Source organism: Carassius gibelio, chromosome B7 (genome assembly GCF_023724105.1).
Source record: "Carassius gibelio isolate Cgi1373 ecotype wild population from Czech Republic chromosome B7, carGib1.2-hapl.c, whole genome shotgun sequence".
NCBI lineage: Eukaryota > Metazoa > Chordata > Actinopteri > Cypriniformes > Cyprinidae > Carassius > Carassius gibelio.
In genome coordinates this window covers 18,018,942-18,034,986 of record NC_068402.1, presented here as the reverse complement: position 1 = coordinate 18,034,986, position 16,045 = coordinate 18,018,942, and positions in this window count along the sequence as shown.

Sequence of the window (16,045 nt, the reverse complement as noted above, 5' to 3'; positions counted from 1 at the left end):
TCTTTCTTTCTTTCTTTCAACAACTCCTACAATAAATGATGAAAAGTCCAGACAAGGCAACAACACCTGAAAATCATATCGTGTCATAAATACGGACTGTGAGAAGGGGGCAATATTGTGATGTCCCCGGTGAGAGGATCGATGTTCGGTTAATTGATGTGAGTGTTGGTGTGGGGCTGTAAACACGCTGATTTGCAGCTCAGCCGAGCGCGAGACGCTATAAATGAGATTCCCCGCGCGCGCTCGGACAATCACCGCGTGAATGACACTAACGGCGAGAAATTTGGGATTTGACTCGAGAGAAGTCAGGAGTGCACCACAAGAATGGGGGTAGGGGTTAAGTGAAAGCGCTCAAACACTCCCTCCCTCCCTCTATTATGCGACGGCAATTAATTGGCAGGACTGACAAATGTTTGGAAATATTATTTTGGGTGACACCGCTTTGCAGATGTCACGAGTTCTATTTTTAAGTTAAAAATCTTCCTTAAATATGATAACAATTATTTCGACCATCAGAATATGAAATATGTAAATCTTTAAGATAACACTTATCTTATATTGAGCAAAGAACAAGTCAGGGCTCTTTCTAGAGCGCAGATGCTCGCGCTCACTTGGGGTGTCACGCGCTAATCGATAAGAAGCATATAGCAGCGGGAGCGCGTGGGGCCATCATTCACCATTATCACTGACAACCGATAATTGATCATTCCACAGAAACAGAGGGCGTTTGACCGCATAATTGAATAGCATAAGCAGTATGGATGCTTTTTTTTCGCCTTCGCGTTTGTGGACGCCACATATCACCGTTTTATGTCTTATCTCTTTTAAAAGAGCTCCTTTTTGTAGCTGAGTTCAACATGTAGCTTTCAGTGAGGAGCTGAACTGCACGCTCTGCGTGGAGAATTACAAACAGTTGGATCACACTTTCAATTGGATCAAGTCGAAACAGTGGCGAATGTGAAGGACCTTATGAAATGTTAAACTTCTTGTCACAGAGAAAAGCGCGTTCCCTCTTCATTCTCCTAACCGTTGAGCTTAAATGAGAGATGTTTATCTTCACTCCTTCCTCTTGAGGAATTTGATGCTGCTTTTTTATCAGGCTGATTTACACTCTGCCTGTTGGAGGTAGACGCACGACTGTTTTAAGCCTCGTTTATCCGCGCTCATTTGCGCTCGATCGCTTCTTGCAGGTCAAGAGTGGAATGCAAAACTCAGTGCGGGGCATTCACAGTTTTGGGGACAAAATAAAAGTAACGGAAGAATCTCGAATTTGAATTATGACTACGATTTATTTACGTTCTTAAGAAAGTGGACAAAGTTTAAGTGCGTATCTGGTGTTGTAAATTGTGATCTTGTCTCCGTGGCAGGCGTGATGATCATGTCAAGCGGCAGACAGTCGCCTCCTGATGACATCTACCATCTGTTATCAACAGATGACGGGGATTATTGCAGCCACCGAGGCATTTTTCTAATGTGTTAGGTTCCAGACCTCAGGTGTGAATGGTTTATATTACAAATAAATACCACATAGTTTATTTACCTCAGCTGCTGCTCTCTGTCAATAATCAATAGTTAACTGGACTTATGTGATCAATATTGAAATACATTTCTATTTCATTATGCAAATAACTTCACATTTGCATAATTTCAATAAAGTGATGAAACAAAGAATTGCCTGCTTCAAATATATCATACTCAGTTTAAGCATGACTAAACATTTTACAGACATACACATATAGCTACATGCATAATATATGTACATAACATTTCCAAATTCAATTTTTTTTCACTGTACATACATAAACGAAAGGAGAAGTGTCAGAAAAAAAAAACTTAAAACATAAAATCGTAAATTAAGAGATCAATGTGGAGCTATTGTCCTCTAGTGAACCCACATTCCCACTCCCACAAATACAAGCTCACAGCCAACATTTGATCCAACTTAGGCTTTACCTCTGTAATTGTTTCAGTCTCTCGACATCAATAGACTATGTTTGTTTTTGCACTGTCACAGAAGTGTGCTTGCTCTCTGCCCTTCTCCTGAGAAAACATATATTAAAAAAGAACAAAATATTTTTACAAGAAATGAACTTTATGCCACTAATAGTGAAGAATCAATAACATTTATCAGTGAATTCAGTGACCACCTCAGTCACATTAAATGTGCTCAACCACTGTAAAAGCTCAAAATAGTGAAAAAAGAACACTACAGTACAAGTGAAAGAAAAAAAAAAAATAGCTCTTGGATGCTCAGATGTCCTGATTTTTAATTAAATACACCAACAAGCATCTAGCTGTCTGGGAAAGATACCGGTAACTTCAGTGTCGAGTTACCAAGAAGGAACAAGAGGATGGTCATGGGGAGGTCTTACGTCGTGTCCATGTGTGCATAAGAGTGTGTTTGAGATGGAGCAAAAAAGATAGAGATGTCTATAGACCTCTCTTATCTTCAGAAAAGGTTGAATTAGTGATTCATGATGAGTTATGTCACAATTTATCCTGGCTTCAACACATAGATACCACAGTAGAAACAGCACATTCTTGTTTTTATCTAAAGTGATACAAATGTACAATATCAGTAAATCTTACTTGTGTGATTCTGCATGCACATTTGACATGTTGAACCTATTTTGAACACTGAAAAACAGAATTTTTTTATAAATATTCTATAACATAAATAATTGTAAGAATGCTTACGCGAAAACAAAATAAACACTTCAGTCAAAACATGCATGGTCTGTTTCAGCTTAGGTGTGAAAACTCTCACTTAAAAACAACAATCTCCATGAGATTTGTACTTTCGGTTAGTTTAACAAACTAACAGAGCAGAGCTGATGACGACTGGCCTAGATGAATCACATCCACTTCTCTTATGACACTGATGAATGCTATTTGGAGGAAGAGCTCTTAAGTATGTTGCAGTGTTAGAGGGAGATTATTTTGACACATTTCAACTAAAATTTGAAAAACAGAGGGACAAACTTCACATTGTAAATATTCTTAAAGCCACCACACATAAAACATGGTAAGCACATAGATTAAATAACAAAAAATAAATAAAATTAAAACGTACAATTTATAGACACTGTGCCTAGGTGTTAGAAAAACATTGCTTGAACACATATATGGACACATACACACTCACAAATTCGGAGTGAGTCAGTGTGTAAAAACAAGGACAAAGAGTGTGACTACAGAGCTGTTTATGCTTTAAAAATATATAAATTACTAATAAGCCTGGGAGTCATGTGAACAGATTAATAAATGAGTAATGAAGCAAAAAGAGAAAAAGCACATAATTGACTTAAAAAAATGTTTTAAAAAGGATGAATGTATCACTTTTGGCTTGTGATATTTTCAGCCTGTAAAAACAGATAAAAAAAAAAAATTCCCTCTGTTTCCGGATGAACATTATGATATGATTTTATTATTTTTGAACGGTTAAGAAATTTCCGGCACATTTCAGGAATGAGTGTGATGTTAAGGAAGAGGTGCCGTAAATAGCATGCACAAGACATTTTCAGTGCGAGAAATGTAAAATGAATGTTGCAAGATGTTTACTCTTTCATTCACATCTTTCCAGCACCCGACAAAGGAAAAACTACATTAAATTCAAGCTTTTCATTTTTAATTGTTCTTTAAAACAAGCAATAACACACATTAGACGGAACTGGGGTTTCAGTGGTTTGAAACTGCCACTGTCTGGAGGGAGGATAGGCAATATGTGAGTCTGTCTTTGAAAAGCAGACTAAGCAGTCTCATTCACAAAGACCACACAGTAAAACACATGCACACTCGCTGGAAAGAAAATCAAAAAACAAGTATGACATTTTCGGCGTAAAAAGTGACCATTGGCGCTAAAGATGATGAGTAGAAACGTCCTTGAAATACAGCACACATTTCTTCTCCTTCTCCCTCTATCACTTTATTTTTTAAACCTAACAGTGTCCCTGTTTATGTTTATATCTTAATGTAACAAAACATGTTTGAGTACAACTACTGACCCACTGACCACCCACAGCACTCACACACACACACACACACAAATGTGCACAGGTTCCTGTGCAGGGAAGTTTGCTGTTGTTTTTATTGCTTCCTTTTCCATTGGCTGGCTCCCTCCCACATGTCCCACTATCACTTCCTTTCTTCCTTTGTGCAGGTTTTAGAGAGCAGAGACTGTGCTACCCTATTACCCTCTCTGGCCCAGTTTTCCCATTTCTTTCTCCTTCTTTCTCTATCTCAGCCGCTTTCTAAGATTTCATGCCCTTATTCTCTCCCTCTGTTTCGCTCTCCTTCTTTCTTTCTCCTTCCTTTTCTCTTTTCCTCACTCGTTAATATTCACAGTAAGAGTCCAGGCACTTACAAAGTCTCCTCTAGAGTCACAGCCAACTGTGGCCCTGTGAGAACAAACATACACAGCTGACAAACATCTACAGGAGGTGCAACTAGATCAGTCTCCTTCAGGGATATATCAGCAGAGGAATTTGAATTAATGTCATGCTTCACAGGTCATATAAAGACCTTTATGTATTCTAAAATGGACCATTTGGACCAAATGGATCAGTTAACCATGCAGACACAGACACAAATCAGTTGCTCTGCTGAAGCATCTATAAATGTATGTTTTGCTGATAAGCTATGATTTTTTTGATATTCATGCAAGACAGTGTGTGTGCTGTACAGGACTCCATTATGCACATTTATCTCCTGGTGTATGTGACAGGAAGCAGACAGTCTATTGAAGACCTTCTCTTGATTTTAACAGGCTCTGATTGGACAGCAAACTCGCATTAAGGCTCTATTGATCCTCCTGCCGTTTCAGAGGTGATCAATACAATTGATTAGAGGTGGCTAAATCTTATACAATAGAAAGAGTGCGTTTCTCTGTCTGTACAGTATGTGTGTGTATTAAAACATAATAATAATGATGATAATAATAATAATAATAAACAGTTCCATCAAAGTTAAAAATATACACACGCACACAGTTTTCCACATATGCCATTTTTCCAACCATTTTTCCCAACACTTCAACCTTTATAGGCACAGGAAAATTCAACAGTAATTCATAAGATTAATCACTTGCAAAATGGTATCAATTAAACACAAAAAGGGTATGAACTAGAGTACGTGTTCAGCAATTAGGAACAAAGAGCTTCTCTCAGCCATTATTGTATGTTAATCACTTATTACTATGCACTAATTATGATGAATATAATTATACTGCGAGTTCTCATTGGTCATCGGTGGCAGGTTTATAAAGAAAAGGCAAATTTGGTCCTTAATTTTGCTGTTAATGAGATTAAGCATATTAATGATTCAATTACACGATGTAATGTCTGCTGCTTATAACCTTTGCAGCAAGGGAGATTGATTGTATCAGTAATGAGAAAAGTGATTTATCTGTCTCAAAGGTTGTTCAAAACGAGTAGCGTTATTTCTCTACGCAAACCGTTCATTTGTTAAGTGTACTTAACTTGCCCCCCTAGCTAATGGTTATTAACTATTTGAAAAAGAACAATATTAATATATTTCATAATCGGTTATGTCAGCCTGTTAAACGTTATATAATCTCTCCTTCGCTTCAGTAATGGTTTGTAATCATCCGATCCAATGCTTACGATCTCCTGTCTTTACGACGATATCCAGAACTCCTTTCTAGTTTGGTTATTATGCTGATTTTAATGATTGTTAGCGCTATAGTGGTGAAAAAGGATCTCTTGTATTTTCTGTCTGACACCAAATAACCTGATTTTCTTTTCAACTTTTCAACCTACTCATAGCCCATTTAAATGCAAGATGAGTTAACAGCCCGAATGAGAGTTTCATGTAATGTACAAATACAATAAGAGTGATATTTACCCCGAGTCAGTCACGGGATATACTTTTCACAAACACGCACAACACATGTAAACATGCCACCGGCCTCTCTTTTCAAACCCCTGACCCCAAAATAAATAAATAAATAAAATAAACCACCAAAACCTCTCATAATTCAATGTCACCAAATCCAATTGACAAGAGCCAAATTGAATTTTCTCAGCAAATGCGACTGAAATTTTTAGACATTCTAAATATACAGAGAACATGCTTAAATAAACAAAGCATTTGTTTGTCGGGAAGTCACAAACAAATAGAATGATGTAGTGCTCACAGATTCAAATAAAAGCTTGTGTGTGCTACTGCACAGTTTAAAAATACCACCGGCATTATTGGTCGAGACAATAATTGGATTTTAACAGTCAAGCAGATGCTTTCTCACACCACATCCAATTCATAAAGCCTCATCCTGTCACTGGTGATCTGAAAAACGTCTGATGGAGTAATCGGCCCACGTAAAGGCCCATTCATTTTATGTGTTTATTTGTAGATTCTGTTGGAGAGGATGAGAATAAAAAAAGAAAAAGAAAAAAAAAAGTCATTGTTTAAAGTATGTGATACCTGGCATATGCGGTCAATAAACAGGAAAAATGGGAGTGAAATAGAAGGAAGCGTGATCAGCTGGATGGGTTATTATCCTCAAACCAACTTTGACCTGCCCAGCGCGTGGTTCCTCGGTAGATGAAACTTTGTATTAAGCAAATGCATATCCAAAAAACAAATCAACAAGCAAAAGGTTTGTGTTTAAAAGAATGTTAAATATGAATGTTGCTTAATAAATATCTGTCTTATAAAATTCTAACATGGACAAACCAGGTGAAAAGAGAAACATCATGAGCTAATGATATTTAAATAGCAATTTGATATGATATAGTCCAATGCTCATAAAACAAAGGCCCACACATGACGTGAGCAGCAGCTGAGATTGTGCTGATATCATTTCCTTCATTCATCACATCACATTCAAATGAAGTCCAAACTTTTCTCACTTCAGTCTAATAACAACAAAACCTCTGAAAATGTAAACTGAATAGAAGGTGAAGATTCTGTCCATGAATTATAGCTGCGGATTTAACCAGCCCTTTTCTCTGCGGATTCATTTCAGAGCGTGATGATAGGCAAGCAGGACAAAGAGGAAAAACATCAGTCATGGGCTGTTTTATCATTTCAATTTGAATAATGATAATATACACAGGCTGTGTGCAGACATATCTTACACCTAACAAATGGAGAGAGAGAGAGAGAGAGAGAGAGAGAGAGAGAGAGAGAGGCAGAAAGAAAAGTGAGTAGAGAGGCTGGTGGTTGGGGGGGGGGGTAGAGGAAGTAGAAACGGGGGGTGGTCTGAGGTTGCGAGCAGCAATTCCTCTTTGTTATCAAGTGAAATGACTCTACAAATATGACAATAAATCACGTCGGAAATCAATCTGGGCGGAAGCGACTGGGAGGCGCTGATAATGCATCAATCAATATTTAATGTTTAGAGTTTAATTAATCCAGCACTGGAGAGCATTCTTTAAGTGACAGAGAGATTGTGAGCGAGGAAGAGAGAGAGGGTAAGAGAGAGAGAGAGAGATGGGTGCAAAGTGTTTCAGCACAGAGATGCTCCTCTGTCAAAGCACCTCTCTTGTGTGGAGAAGGCCCATCACTCCTTTCCTCTCCCATTCTTTGTGGCTATTTTTCGCTTCATTTGTTTGATCTTTTCCAATTCATCCATCCACAGATGCATGCAAGAAGTTACCTGTGGGCAAGAAGTTGCAGTGAAAAACTGTGTGTGTAATGCTCATGTGAATCGTGAATGTGGAGTCTGAACTGCTGTTTCTCCGTCTCTCTCTCTCTCTCTGTTCAGTCACAACACAGGGCAGCCGCACAATTACCGCGACTGCATACACAGGCTGACATTTTGATCCCTACAGTAGTGTTGGGTCAGTGATCATGCTGTTTAACATCGTCACGCAGAATCAGCGCTCAGTGATAACAAGACACACCAAGAAGCACATGCTGATGAGATATGATCCCCCTCTGCCTCTCTCTCATCCTTATGGAGATTTGTGTAAGAGGCTCTTGAGACAGGGTAAGTAGCTTACCTGAGGGAGTTTAGATTTTTTTTTTTTCTGTTACACAGCTCTCTTCCTCTGAAAAAAGGATAGACAGACAGACAGACAGACAGACAGACAGACAGACATACAGATAGATAGATAGATAGATAGATAGATAGATAGATAGATAGATAGATAGATAGATTTTTATTTAAAAAAACATGCACAAATTCAATTGAAAGAAATATGATTTAGCTTACATTTGAAGTTACATTCAACATGGCTTGTGTAAGACTTATTTTATTGTTTGCAGATAATGTTTTGATGGCTGCAGATTAACACAGGACTCTGATATTATCAGCAAATAATAATGTGAGCCTTACACAAGTCAAGAGGATGTGTCATAACTGTGCTTATGAAATATCTCATCTTTTGCCATCATGCAACTGTGGAAAGGTACAAAATATGGCAACATATTTCACGGTCAATTATGACAGCTTGTAACGACCATTTCCTTTTGGTAAAGTATGCATGCATGTGAATGTGGTGCAAATGAGTGTATTATCTTCCTGTTGTTTTGTAATGAGAGTGAAATTTATGTCTTGCTTCATAAAGTGGAAAGGATGATTTCACTCCACACAGTCCTAGTGCTCATCTGAATTGGGGCTAATGTGAATGGCTAAAAATCAACTATATACTCATTGTTAAAAGGTTAAAAAATAAATGCAAATAATTCTCTTAAAAAAAGGCTCCATCCTTATTTTTAAATTACTAATATCCAATCATACAAATTTCACACAATGGATTTGAAAGCTTTGTTAGTACAGTCACATTGTAAAAAGCACCTGCAATGAGTTTAATCTTGCGAACAGAAGTATAATATCCCTCTCAAACCCCAGTAGCCAATGGCACACACTATTTATGCCTGTCAAAGCAGAAAAGCTTTATAACACAACAGCTGCTTGCAACACGAGACTACTTACACACTCATCACGGATAGAGTCAATCTGTTTGGGCCCATAATGAAACATAAATATACACACAAATGCAAATACACATGGCACATAAACACCCATGAGAATCTAAGCTATAGCATGCTTACACAATGTCAGATACGATGTGCAACTTTATACGACATAAATCACTGACACAGGCTCTACAGACCACTCTTAGTCTTGTGTCCCCTCGACATACAATAGCTTGCTGTATGAGGGGACAGAATGCATTGCCAATTGCACATATCTGATTTGCTACACTCATTAAAAACAGGAGCAAAAGCAAGCAGCTTACAGAGGGAACTATTGCGGGAATAGAACAGATTTATGACTTATGTTTAGTATTAGAGTTACAGATAAAATAATATTGAGTGTGAAACAGCCAGACAGACAGGAACAAGACATTTGAACTCTTGCTGACAGTTTCTAAGTCTCTGTTAACACATTTTAACATGTGCTGTTGTGAAGCTTCTTCTCATCACTACTCCACCTCTCTGTATTCCACAAGCCAATGAAGAATATATATATATATATATATATATATATATATATATATATATATATATATATATATATATATATATATATATATATATGCCTGGGCCTGACTACCCTTTCTCCAAACCAGAGCTAGCTAGAAACGTATTCATCCCTGTAGCTCATTGGTGGATTTTTGATAACAATCAGAACAGAATGAAGCTGGAAAACACATCTGATCCCGATTCACCTCCTCAGATTCATCATGAAACACACCTGCTCTTGAAAAGCTCTGTGACTTATGATTCAGCTTATTTATAGGAAATCTGTTTTCACATGTACAGTGGATTACAACACAGTAGCACCCTGGCTATGTATTAATCCAGCAGTTTCCCAATAACCTTGCAAATTACAAATTACACTTGCAATCACATTTACTGTTGCTCTTTCTGTTAAAGTTCAAAGAAGAAATGCAGTCATTTCAGTATGAATCAGCACGATTGCGAATTTTGCTTGAAATTTCACTAAAATAAGTCACTCAAATTTGCCATACTGACTAACAGAAAGCTGCTTGGTTCAAAAGTAATTTCAGTTTAAGTTTATGCATTACTATGATATTGTCAATAAAAAATGACCTTTTTAGCCTATGAAATTTCTCATAAATTTGGCCAATGTGATCATAATCGCTTTAAGATTATTTAGACTTATACAATTATTTTCCTAGCTGTTACCTGAAACTGAACATTATTTGCATTATTAAATTAAACTTACGAACAGAACATCATTAAAAGAGCTGTCAGAGGGTGCTCAATATGTGACTGTCACGCTACAGACCAGTTCTCTATTATTTACAGATGTTTTAGCAGAGACAACAAAGCTTTTGGGAAACATCATAGAAATTAAGTACAACATTTATGCAACTAAGTGCTTCTGAAAATCTGGCCATGATCAGATTCTGTATTTTCAATTGTTGCAAGTCTGGACAGCATTGCAGCACTGGGCACCTGGATGATGAGAAGTGAGATTTCATGGATAGCATACTTCGCAATCAGCTTGTTAAAGGAGTTTCAATCTAGGAAGTTCTCACCGTTCTTTTAAAAGCAGTCTGAAAAGTCGAGATGTTTAAAAGCACTTTGACAAGCCTGTTTGATCCTTGGTGACCTGCAAACAGCGGTGCTCCCATCCTCTTGGCTCCTCCTCAGATTTTAATACAGGTGAGCGAGTAAGTAAGTGGAGAGATGAGTGGGCATAAGGGCTTTTAAAAAAGCTCTCTGATGTGGTCACCTAAAGACACAACAAATGCCCAGAGAACAATGAAGATTCAAGGACACCTACAATTAAGAACACACATAAAACTAAACGGAGTTAGTGAGAGAGAGCGAGAGAGTTTGTTTTGTCTGACATAGCATTCTGGTTGGATCAGTCCGAGGATGTGATGATGTCATTCGTTTTATCATCCGTTTGATTAATCCTTCTGTCAATTTGAACCCTTAATTCACTGCTGCGGTTTTTAGAACGCATCCAAGCAATATACAAGCTGATTGCACATAAAGTCAATGGCACTGTAATGAGAGCGATGTATGTGTGTGTGTTTATTCGCATGAGTCAATTTAAGTGTGTGTGCCTTTGGAAACTTTAGGAATGTTGCATTTCAGTGTCTGTCGAAAAGTGCCCCCTTCTGAGTGTGCCAGAGAGAGACTACAGGATTAATCTCTGCTGATCTGGTAAACACTCACTCCAAGCGAGCAAGATTCACTTGTTTTCTGCTGAAATTTTGTTTTATTTTTGGACAAGCAGAAAAAAAAAAAAAAAAAAAAAAACAGATGGAAGACGCAATGTATTTAATCTGAATGTACTGTATATGTACAGATTGAAGCCTGAGATTAGGAACACAGCCGGGCTTGTTTCAAAATAATTATTGCTGAGCTAAATTAAACTGATCCTCTTAAAAACGGAAAACATACGTAGCTGTTCCACATACCCATTAAAGACCAGAACATCCTATTGTGCTTCCTTACTTCCCTGTAAATGTTTTTGTGCTATTTGGCCTGATAATCCCTTGTGTAAACATGTTTTACAGAGGTGTTTTTAAAAAGATGTTGATGTTTAATTTTATTAAGAAGATTATTTGAAACTGATAACAAAATACCACCAGATGTGGAGTTTGTTTTTGAGTGAAAGACGTTTTTTTTTTTTGTTAACCAGCATCTATCTATCTATCTATCTATCTATCTATCTATCTATCTATCTATCTATCTATCTATCTATCTATCTATCTATCTATCTATCTATCTATCTATCTATCTATCTATCTATCTATCTATATATTTTTTTGTGAAGTTATTACTTTTTAATTAAATTCCCTTTGATATAAATTTTTTTATTTAAGTAACATAATATAACATAACATAATGTAAGGTAATGTAACATAACGTAATGTAGCATAACGTAACGTAACGTAACGTAATGTAACGTAACGTAACGTAATGTAATGTAACGTAACGTAACGTAACGTAACATAATTTAACATTTAAATAAAATAAAATAAAACCCATTAAAAAGTTTGTGGTCAGAAATATTTATTAATTTTTTTTTATGGTTTTGAAAGAGGCCACTTATGCTAATTAAGGCTTCATTTATTTGATCAAAAATAAAAACAGTAATACTGTGAAATTTTTATCACAATTTAAAATAACATTTTCAAAGCTGAATTTTAGGAGAAATACTCTGTAACACTTTCCAATAAGGTTCTATTTATTAACTATGATTAATGGATTAACTAACATTAACAACGATCAATACATTGTTACAGTCTTTGTTAATATGAGTTAATAAAAATACATAATACTGTTAATGTTAATGTAGTTAACTCATTATAAAGTGTTAGCAATTACTGCACTCCACAGTGTCACATGATCCTGAGAAATCATTCTAATATGCTGATATGGTGCTCAACATTATTATTATTATTATTATCAATGTTGAAAACAGTTGAACTGATAAATTAATAAAAAAAAAATATGAACAAAAAGTAAAAAATAAATAAATAAAAGCATTTATTTGAAATATAAATATTTTGTACATTAGACACTATTACAATCGTTTTAAATTTAAATAAATAAATGTAATACATACTTGTTGTAAAAAATAAATAAAAAAGAATAGTGACCCTAAACTTTTGAGCAGTAGTGTACATCCATTTAAATGAAGTGTTTAAATTCCTGTTGCATTCATGCTTATCATAGAGTGACTGATTGAGCTGTATTTAGCTCTGCTTTACAGTAGCTTGGCAGCGGTGCAGAAAGGGGCCTTGTTTTGCATTGTTCTCCAGCTGTCCTGGCTGCATATGAGAAACAAATGAATAATTCTGCCTTTCATTCCATTAACCGAAAGACAAGGCATTTATCCAGGTCTCTGTCATGAGACAATACCCTACAAACTTATCTCTCTCCCACTCTCCTCCATGTCCTTCTCATTGTCCCTTATAAACCGCCCCCCTCCCAAACTCACACACAATCACACTATCACACTCCTCTGCTAATTGATAGCGCAGTCAGCAGCGTATTGAAAGGACTGATCTGTGTGCTTTTGCATGTGTATGTGTGATATGTCCCAAGCTGGGTGGCTAAAATCACTGCTCTCCATGGCCCAGGCTGGTCTTTTGTGTCTTTATCAGCACGTAAACCTGTAAATCGCAGATACCGTCTGCAGATCCTGCTCTTTACAAAACCACACAGGTAAAACATTTACCACCACGACAAGACCAGCACACCCTTCTCTCTGATCTTATCACAGAGGATGTTCACATTGAAAGCGGATACTTGGTACTTTGTTTTTTTAGATTCACACCCAGTGCGCACACACACACACACACACACACACACACACACACACACACTCTCAGCCCCTCCAGGCAGGGGTCTCACCCTTGTCTCTCCTGCCTGATGTTATCTGATGCACGGAGACCCTCTTTCCTCTAATCATAAGCCCTGGTGGAAATGACACTATACAATTTAGTAATGGGAGTCTGCATGCCTTAATACTACAGGAACCAGAACATAGCCTCCGAGGCACTGAGGGGAAAATAAGAGAGAGGAAGAGATAGAACGAGATGTCTGGAGTCATTAGAGGGCCCAAGGTGTTCTTGAAGAGCTGGACATGATTTAAACACCTTTCAGATGAAAAATGCTACACATAAAAATGTATTGAAGCCGGACTTTGACATCAACAATATTCATTTTTGTGTTCGCTGTTGATGATGTTGTTTTTCTCTTTTGAATGTTAAATACCAAAAAAAAAAAAAAAAAAATCCCTGTTTAAATAAAGCCCTTGTCCTTTAGATCCTCTTCTCCACTTCCCCGGCTCGCTCCCCTCGATTATTCCTCTCCATCCTTGCGAATGGCCCTTGGCCATATAAAGCTGTTTGGTGCCAGTATCATGCTCAGAATCTCAATGCCTGAACTCTCCTATGCATTCATCACAGGCTTTTCCATGAAACAAACTAAATATTATTACAACTTTCAACCCCTGTCATCATAAATTTGAAAGGAAAATTTGAAAGAGATAGAGAGATTATATTAACTAGATAAGTTTTAAGTAGATTCAAGTTTTTTTTTAATAAAGAATAAGAGAACAGAAGAAACAGGTGGATTTTGGGGGCTGTCAGATTGGGGGCGCTGACCCATAAGTAGCCAGATTTATAAAATATGAATAAAACAGATAATAAATATTTTGTATTACTTAATCAAGATAATTACATTTTATTTTATTTAAATTATTATTAAATGTTTTTTTTTTATTATTTAAGGAAAAACGTTTAATTAATTTTAATGACCAAAAAATGTGTTTAACTGTGTTTACATTACACTGTTACTGCAAGATCTTCACAGTCTACATTTATTTATTTATTTGATTTCATATTTTCACATTTGTTTCATTAATTGTAATGTAATAAATGTAATAATTTAATGTAATAATTATGTTAAAAATTTATTACAATAATGAATTTGTTTGAATTACTAGAAAATAATTTAATCACACAGCTCAGGGTTTAAAATTGTATTTGTGACATATTTGGTTATTGGATTGCAAAATTACAGACCACTCTTAAAATAGAAAATAAATAAATAATAAAGAAATTGTGTCCTTGTTACATTGTTATTATACATTTAAGTATTACGTAATATTAATTAACTATGTACTTACTATATATGGTTAGGATTAGGGTTTGTCTTATAGGGTTATGTGCATATGATTATGCCTAATTTATTGTTATTATAATAGGAAGTAAATTAATTTATGTGTAACACAAGTGTGTGTAACAAGGACACCTTAAAAAAGTGTTGCCATAAATCATATCCTGATTGACTAGCTGATGTTGATGATCAACACTTTCAAGGTTAAGCACTTCCTTTGCCTGGGATGAGGAAAAAAGAAAAAACTTAATTTTACCTACTTATGGAAAGTGCCTAGTGACTGTCCACTACTCAGCATGCACATCATCCATTTATACTTAAATAGAAAATATTATGTAATTATATTGTAAATAATATTTTCTAGTCTGATCTTTTTCATTTGACCTTCATGTGGAAAAGCATGAACTATTACTTCTAATAATCCACCAAAATAAAGGCATGTTTTTTTTTTTTTTCTTTAATAAGAGGTAGTGACTGGGAGTGGCATTGTGCCCTGTGTTGTCTATCACAAATATGAAAGAAGAAAAAGGCTTAGTTTCCTGCATGTGATGTCTGAGACTCAAATACTCCTGAATGCCCCCACTTCCCCTCGAACCACTAAAGTGAAACTCCTAGGAAAGAAGATGAGACGAGTACAAGTGTTCTCATTTGCACTGTGTTTCATTTTCCATGGGTCGTGTTAACCTGACTGTGGTGATTATTCTGTTCAGGGCAACAGAAGAGAGCGACCAGCTGCACTGTAATGGACACACACACACACACACTTACAAAACAAGATTGTAACCTCTCTCTGGATCAGCATCTTATGCATATTTGCTTTTTAGCAAAAGTTTCCTCTGTTCTGGCTCTTCTGACTTAGATGCTATACATACATACATACATACATACATACATACATATATATATATATACATATATATATATATATATATATACATATATATATATATATATATATATACATATATATATATATATATATATATATATATATATATATATATATATATATATATATATATAGACAGACAGACAGACAGTCAGAGACAGATAGATAGATAGATAGATAGATAGATAGATAGATAGATAGATAGATAGATAGATAGATAGATAGATAGATAGATAGATAGATAGATAGATAGATAGATAGATAGCATATAATGCATATTTGAATCCTTTCCAGTAGGGAAGGGTTTTTTTTTTGACTGAGACCAATTTTGTGACTAATACAATCAACGATTACACAAACATTCACTGATGCTCAAGAAGGAAACATGAAGTAGCCTATTAAGGCAGTAACATTTCTAAAAAGATTAAAATTATTTTGTTTAAAGATCATATATCTGTTTTTCATTTACCACATATTTAAATATTCCCAGAAGACGAAATACTGTAAGTACAATAAAAAATAAAATATTTTTTTTGAGTCCCTCTTTGTTTGTGTGTGTGTGTAGAAATGGAT